Here is an 8939-nt window from a genome sequence, read left to right as displayed (position 1 = left end):
GAAGCTTTCTTATTGCTTGGGATTGAGTTTTGTGGTTGTACGATCAAAGATCCGGCGAGAAGCTTTGGGAGAAAATGATGCTCGACATTGCATCAGTCGATGCACTTTGTGCGTCGGTCGATGCAAATGCGAGGACGGCGCGTAAATTCTTGGGTTTTTGTGCTATGTCGAGCATGCGTCGGTTGATGCAATGGGAGCATCGGTCGATGCAAGTTAGCCTTGCATCGGTCGATGCAGATCTTGCGTCGGTTGACGCAACCTCCAACTGGTGTCGGTCGATGCATGTTGGTATCGGTCGATGTTGAGTCCTGGTTTGTTATTGTTGATTGTTGATTGTTTATTGATGGTTAGAGACGTCTCTATTGTTTGTGTGTATTGCCCAGTCGATAGGAGGATTGCCTTACTGAGTGTTTATAAAATACTCATGCATTGCAATTTGTGTTTGTGATGCAGGTAAAGACAAAGTGTGATCGTGGAATCAAGGCAATGAAGAGGAGGATGTTCTAGTGGTTCGCTTGGTTGTTTGGCTTCTGTTAGGTTGCTAGAGTTGAGTCCTAGAATGTTGTTTAGGATTGCTGGTTCTCTGGTTTATGTTGTTTGGATCATTAGTTTATGATTTGGAATTAATATTGGTTATTAGATTATGATTGGATTACTTATTGGTTATTGGTATCTGTGTTCTGTTGTTGGTTGTGTTTGTGGATAGGTGGCTAGTGGGTATGTGACCACTAGCTGTAGTGAAATTATTATTATTATTTATTATTTAAAAAAAAACGGGTCAGATCGTTTCAGAATTGGCATGATTGATTGAGGATTCACAAACACGGCAAGAGCGCAATCTGACAAATCAAAGACAGGACAAGACTGATCGAGAAGGACACTCGAGTCAGTTGCGGGAATTCGAGAGAGAATGATGATAAAAAAAAGATTGCTAAGGCTAAATTCATGGGCAAGAGGCGGAGCCAAACCAAACTAAGAGAGTGGCCTAAAGATCAAAATGGTGTGTAAAACTGAAAGACCAAGTAAGGATCAAGGGGGTGGTTAAGAATCAAGGAGGTGCAATTAGTTGGATGCAAGAATCGACTAAGTAAAGAAAGAGGGTGCAAAAAAAATAATGGAGGTGGAGAAAGCAAACTCTATGCAAGGGGCAAGATTCAGTAATTTTCATTGAACCAATTCGAAAGAGGCAAGCAGAACAATTGGACCAAGAAAGAGGAGTCCATACCAAGAGTCACGAACGATTAGATCAAGTCCTCATGATTAGATGAGACAATAAAACTCACCAGAGATATGGAGGTTGTGGAGCGAGATAATGGGAGTCAAACATAACGAAGGGAAACGGTTTAATACCAAAGGCATAGGCGTTTGATAAGTTGATGAGCTAGAGTAACCAAGCTAGAGCTAGAGAAGTTGGTCGCTCATGTATTTCTCTTTGATTGTTTGTTTGTTGCATGTTCATCTTATTAGATTGCATGTCAACTGAGCTTAAGATCTAAGAGTAGACTATCATGCATTCATTCGTTTAAGTGCACGTGGTGTTAAGGTGGATTGAAATGAACATGCATGCTTAAAAAAAGATGAGAGTGAAGTCAGATCTGGATGAGAACTTGAGATTAAAAATTGATTTGCATAAAAATGATTGTTGAGCTTGCATGCATGATAATTTTCGAGTGGATAAACATGCATGGATAATTTTATGAATTTAAACTAATTTAAAAGAAGTGAAATGAGGTGATTTAATGAGTTAAAAATGCAATAATTTTTCTTGCATAATTTTGGGATAAAAATGGATCGCATGCATGTTAAAAAGGATAAAATTTGCGAGTAACACATGCATGTTAAGGAAAAATATTTAAGAATTTGTGCACAATATTTTCTTGTGCATAGAATAATCTTAAGATGCTTGATTTAAATTTCTTGCTTCTTTAGGATTTTTGGTGAAATTTCTTGCTTTATTTTCTTGCATGCATTGCTTGATTTCTTGCCTGAAATAATTTTGTGGAGTTTAAGTACTTAATTCTTTTTGTCGGTAGATTTAGAATTTAGTACTTCTCTAGCTAGTTCACATAAGTCATGTTGGACTAGTAAATGATTTTTGTCCCCAAAGAGAATGAGATGTTCCGGCGAGTGAACCTTCACGGTCTCGTGGCAAGGACAATCGGTGTCTAGCTGGCTACTATCCCGATCTAATGCATGGCAATGCAACTAAGTGGTGAACCGGTTGGTAGCCTTTGTAGTTTCAACGCGGAGTGGGTGTGAGGGGATTGGACAGAATATCACCGGGCCCTAGGTTGTGTATGTGTGGAAACTCTAGTGGTGTACAAGTTGTCTTGATACATCGCTAGTACTCTTACCTACTGAGATTCAGGTGTTGTGTTGTGATTGTCTAAGGTGGCTAAGTGTCTAGAAGTGTCCAGTGTCTTGGTCATTTCTAGTCTTGTTTGCATGAGTGTTTGCCTGCTTGTTAACGCTTCTGCATTGCGTGTTGGTTGTTTGTTATTTGGGGGTAGTTGGGTGGGGAGATTGCATGTTAGAGGGTTACCAAACTCACTGAGTAATCTTCTGCATTGCGTGTTGATTATTTTTTGTCTTGCAGGAAAGACTAAGTGGGTAGAGTTGGACGGCTAGGAAACTGGATAGGATGTTTTATGCTGTGTTTTTGCAAAAGAAAATCCTAAGTTTCCTTTGACATGTTTTCTTCGAAATGGATCCAACTGTTTTACTTGAGTATTTTTGTTTTGAATTGTAAACATTATACTAACTAATAAATCGAGATATTTTCATATATATTTGGACAATTGGAATGGTACATGGTCTAGTCCGGGCCAGCACAATGCCGCGTGCGTCCCAAGGGTTGAAAAGCCTAAGGTACATACGTAACTGGTAGGCATCAGCCAATGAACTAGCTGAGGAACCTAAGTTGTTGGTGGAACCTCTGCCGGATCGCGGGCAGTTGTCCTCTAGTGATGTCTTCCGGATCGGTCCGCGGTTTGTCCGGCCGTAGGGACGGTTCGGGGGCGTTACAATCGGCCGACGCGTTTTCACTCTTGGGATCTTCAATAAAGAAAAAGAGACAAACTGGCCAATTGAAAACGCGTTTTCATTCATTCGTTCTTGGCATCGAATTACCCGCTGAATTGAATGACTACCAATTGCGAGTCGCAAAAAACCTGAAGTGATTTACCCCGAGTTCTTTTGGCAGCCGCAATCCGGCTAACACTGCCTCATACTCAATTTCATTGTTGGACGCCTTAAAGCTGAGCTTTAAGGATTGTTTGAGGATTTCCCCATTCGGAGATCGGAGAATAAGCCCCACACCGGATCCTTGATGGGACGATGATCTGTCGACCTACAACACCCACCTTTCTTCTTTGGGTGTTGTCTCCTCGAGCTCTGGTGAAAGATTAGTGATGAAATCGGCTAGAACCTGTGACTTATGGCTTGGTCAATAACTCTATCTGTTATGAACGCAGTTTTTCCCGATCCTCTGGGCTCATCATAATTTGATTGTATTCTGGGAAGGGGTCCATGAACAATAAAAACTGATTCCCGGCGGTGGCCTCCAGTAGGCGACTAATGTGGGGTAAGGGAAAACACACAGATTCTCCACTTGTCATTCTTCTTTTTGACGACAACCGGATTGGCTAGCCAGTCGGGATATTGTACCTCAATTATCTGATCTGCTTTGAGAAATCTTTCAACCTCATCTTTTACGATCTTTTCCCAATCTAGTTCCAATCGCCTGCGTTTCTGCCTGAATGGCTTGAATGTTGGATTGATGTTGAGCTTGTGGCAAGTGATACCAGGATCAATCCCGACCATATCCTTGGTGGACGAGGCGAATGTGGTGGATCTAGACTTCAAAAAGGCGATTAGTTTGGTCTTTATGTTATCCTCTAGTTCGACCTCGATTCCGATTGTCCGAGATGGATCTGTATCATCAATATTGACTTGGACGATTTGGCACCCCAAGGATTTGATCAGGTCGCATTCCAGTTTATGGGGATACGTCAAATAATCCCCGTTCTATAATTGTTATGCCTCATCCTTTCAACTTTGCTTCTTCTCGATGATTGAGTAGGTTGGTGCCATCTTCTGGTCACCGTACAACGTGTAGATGCCAGTTGTGTTTGGAAACTTGATGCAAAGGTGGTAGGTTGAAGGGATTGCACTCATCGCATAGATCCAGGACGAAACCAAGATAGCATTGTAGATCGCAGGTGCATCTATCACCACGACTTGGTTTTTCTCGTTATACCACCGGCTCGCACCTGCAGCTTGACATCACCCATCGACATCTTCGCGATGCCGTCATATCCAGTCAAAGTCCGAGTTTCCGGCTTGACCTACTTCAGCCTGATGCCCATCTTTTTGAGCGTTTGCTAGAACATGACATTGATCATGCTCCCGGTGTCCACCAAGAATCTTTCAGTATCAAACTCTCTTATCGCTACTTCGACGACCAAGGGATCGTTATGAGGGTGCTCGATTCCCTTGGAATCCTCCTCCGAGAGTGTTTGCATACTGCAAACTTGTCGCGCTCGCTGATGATCATAGTAATTTGCCTATGAGGGGGAGAATTGACGCGTTCAGGTCGTTGCCCCCATTGACGCTTTGGGGGGCATGGGAGGTCGCCCGCTTGAGCTGGATTTTCTTGGTGCCCTGCAGGGGGCGGGCTTTACGTGTCGTTTTAGAAGCCCTGATTGTCTCTATTGCCATTAGGTTGATCGTCGTTACTGTAGGCTCGATAATTGCTTCCCGGTCCCCGATCTGTTATATCGCCCAGGCCTTCCAGCATTAAATTGTTTACCCCCATGAAAGGTCTTTGGTCGGTAGATTGTCTCGATCTCACCGGATCTGTACTTTTCGAATAGATAATTTGACAAGTGTTTACATTCGACTGTCGAATGTCCAGGGACCTTGGGGTAATCATAGAACAAATCCCTCAGATTCAGTGGCGAATTGTCCTATCCATTGGTTTCGGATATCGAATGAACCACACCCTGTTTTGTATCCCTAGGCGTAGTGTTTGTGGGGCTTGTGATAGTCTGGGGGCTGTTTTTGCGGCAAGCTTGGCGTCTTCCTCCTCCACGAGTGTAACCCGGGAGACCCAATGAAGCGAATCGTGTAGGTCCTTAGGCTCGCAAATGTTTAGATCCTTCTGCAAGGGAGATCCGGGAAGGAGTCCCTTCCAGAAAGCATCGATCGCGGCGTCTTCTAAGATGGAGAAGTTGCATAATTTTTCTTTGAGTCCGGTTAGGAAATGGTTCAGGGACTTGTCGGGGTCCTGGGTCATCTACCACAATTCTGAGATGGAAACGCCGTGTTCGATGAAGATATGATAGTTGATATATCATGGTTTTTAGGTGTTTTTAGCCATGATATAAGTCTTATTTATAGAGTCTTTTTGGTATTTTTAGAGTCTTTTGAGTCTTTATTAGGATTTAGCATGGATGGGCGCATAATGAAGCTAAATAGGAAGATTTGGAGCTTAATCAAGCATTGAGGCTGAGTTACGAAGTTGAGAGGCGAATTCAGAAGTCAGCATCGATCGATGCAAGTGATGGTGTCAATTGATGCATCATCCAGCAGAAGAATTGGATGTTTTCTCACAAGTTTTGAAGATTTGCAAAACTGCCCCAAAGTTTTCCATATTTGCATCATTAGTCTATGGACGTTTTTAGGAATATAAATAGGTTTTCTAGGTCATTGTTTAGATCTAAGCTTTATTTTCCCTGCAACTTTTGAGAGAAAACCCTGAGAGATTTTTAGAAAGCTTTTGGAGAGAAGAATCAAGACTCCTTCAGAGAAGATTCAGAACTCCTTTTATTCTTCCTTTAATCTCTTAATGCTATCTATTTGATTCATGATTTGTGTTCTTACAATTATGTGTGAGTAGATCTGCTTGTTAGGTTTAGGGTTTCGCATTAGGGATTTTATGGATTATTAGATCTGTTTATTTTGGATTCATTATCTTTCTTGTTCTTCACCATATGTTGTTCTTAATGCTAGATCTTTGATTAGTTATCTGGATTTAGATCTTAGGATTATTGATTGATATGAGAATATAATTGATTTTCCTGACAAAAACCTTTGGTGAGCAAAATTACTTTTTGCAAAGAGATTTGAATTAGTGATTTTGTGAACTTATCTAAACTATAATTTATTGCTGGTTTTTTAACTTGAATTTTGCAAAGAGATTTGGATTTTTGGGTTTTTAAACTTGGATAATATTTGCAGTGAGAACTGATTTATTTTACAATTGTGTTTAGAGTTCAAGAACGGTGCTTAATTATTGAATCATGCTTGTTTAATTAATTGATCTAATTTTCCATGATTTCCTGAGAATTTCCCTAGACCTAGCGTTTCATCCATCTGAATTTACATCTCTTTTATTTTTGTGTTTAATCTTGCAATTTAATAACAATATTTTGGTCTAGCATAATTAAAAGATTATTAAATCTATTTTGTGAATCTGGAGTTTTTGTGGATTTGATCCCTAAGTACTACAGTTGATCTCTTAATTTGAGAGAGTAGCTCACGATTAAATTTGAGCATATGAAATTTTGGCGCCGTTGCTGGGGATCGAACCCGGGTCACTCGCGTGACAGGCGGGAATACTTACCACTATACTACAACGACAGTGGCTTAAGAAAGCTGTTGACACCTGGGTGAAACTGTCAATTGAGTTTGCCTTGAGTCTGGAGAACCAGGTCAATGCACTCCCTGATAAACTCTCGTCGAACAGTTAGCAATACCCGACATCTTTCTGTTCCTCGGTGAAACGGGCTTTGGCCACTGTGGCCATGAAAAACGTCATGTATTGCACTGGATCCTTCTTTTTCTTCATAGTTTTGAAGCTTCAGCTTGACGTGCGAGACTCCGGATCACATGACTCATTGAGTACAAGGGGTTTGCTGCGTTTCCTCAAACATCCCATCAATCTTAGGGGTGGTGCTAACATCCCGGTGGATAAGGGAGCCCATGTTGGGCAAGTTGGAGTGGATCTCGTCAAGTTCGTGGCGAGGTCCTTCAATAACTGGCAAGGTCAGACATGCAACGGGAGTTCCATAGTCGTGTGAAGATTTCCCCGCGAAAGGGCAAACTCTTGAAGATAACTATGATGGGATGGCACTGACGACGGGCTGGTTAACGGTGACCGTAGTTTCAGAAAACTCGAAGCGGCGATTTAAATCACCCTCCCAAAATGGTCGTCGTTGCGTGGTACACTGTTGGGGAGGAGGGGTCTCCTGGTTAGTGTTTACATCTACCCTTCGGTTAGTGTCGGAGATCATCTAGTATATCTCTTTGGTCATTGTGACGACCCTGGGTACACTTTGGCGAGCATGGAGGCTGCTACAACCTCCTTCTTCACCAATACATGAGTAACCACCTTCATCCGCACCATTGTTTATACTATTGCATTATGTTTTATTTTCTTTGTGTGATTCTCAGATTTCTTTTTCAGACATTTATTTACACAAGGGACTGTGTAATTTAACTTTGGGGGAGGGTCTGAGAATGTATTTAACATTGTTTGATTTTCTTATTTCTTATTTTAAATTTTTGCATACTGGCTTTATTCATTTGAGTATGCATCTATTTGCATAAAAAACCCAAAAAATTTGAAAAAATTTAAAAACTTACAAAAAAAAGAAGAGTGTTCATGTAGTTGCATTTACATAGTAGGATTGAGTCTAGATTGCTTTATATAGGATTGTTGCATATGCATTTTAGGGGGCAATGATTAAAACTCTTGAAGATAACTATGATGGGATGGCACTGACGACGGGTTGGTTAACAGTGACCGTAGTTTCAGAAAACTCGAAGCGGCGATTTAAATCACCCTCCCAAAATGGTCGTCGTTGCGCGGTACACTGTTGGGGAGGAGGGATCTCCTGGTTAGTGTTTGCATCTACCCTTCGGTTAGTGTCGGAGATCATCTAGTATATATCTTTGGTCATTGTGATGACCCTGGGTACACTTTGGCGAGCATGGAGGCTGCTACAACCTCCTTCTTCACCAATACATGAGTAACCACCTTCATCCGCACCATTGTTTATACTATTGCATTATGTTTTATTTTCTTTGTGTGATTCTCAGATTTCTTTTTCAGACATTTATTTACACAAGGGACTGTGTAATTTAACTTTGGGGGAGGGTCTGAGAATGTATTTAACATTGTTTGATTTTCTTATTTCTTATTTTAAATTTTTGCATACTGGCTTTATTCATTTGAGTCTGCATCTATTTGCATAAAAAACCCAAAAAATTTGAAAAAATTTAAAAACTTACAAAAAAAGAAGAGTGTTCATATAGTTGCATTTACATAGTAGGATTGAGTCTAGATTGCTTTATATAGGATTGTTGCATATGCATTTTAGGGGGCAATGATTAAAACTACTTTGTTATGTTCAACTTAGGATTGAAGTTATAGCTCTTAATCACAGTTCATTGTTGCTTGATCAATCTCTGGAAAAAAAATGAAGAATCTTTGTTTAAAACCTTGTGTCTTTTGAAAGCCTCTTCCACTTGTGTGAAACTTGCTTGAATACCTTCTCATGGTAACTCTAAATTCGGGTTAGCACTTCACTTTTGCCAATCTTTTCATTTAACCCAAAATGTTTTTCCCCACCCTTGAACCTAAGCCTTTTTTTTCAAGCCTTGTTGTGATTTGTTGAGTGAGGCATTTTCAGCTTTGATAGTGCTATAGGTTATGAAACCTTGAAAGTATTGAGAACGACAAGAACTGGCTCTTGTTTTAGCTAAGTTTAGAACCATTTGAACTAGCTAATAGAATCGGTTTTGAAAGATAACTGGTTATCATGTTTATTTGGGGTTGGGTTGAGGATCAAAAGAGAAATAAAAAGAAGAGAGTCTCTAAGGTTCAGTTTATTTAGCTCTAAGTATCTAAGTATAAAAAGAGGTAAGAGTCTTGC

The sequence above is a fragment of the Camelina sativa genome, chromosome 4 (assembly GCF_030686135.1).
Source record: "Camelina sativa cultivar CO46 ecotype springtype chromosome 4, ASM3068613v1".
NCBI lineage: Eukaryota > Viridiplantae > Streptophyta > Magnoliopsida > Brassicales > Brassicaceae > Camelina > Camelina sativa.
Note: the sequence above shows the minus strand (reverse complement) of the source record.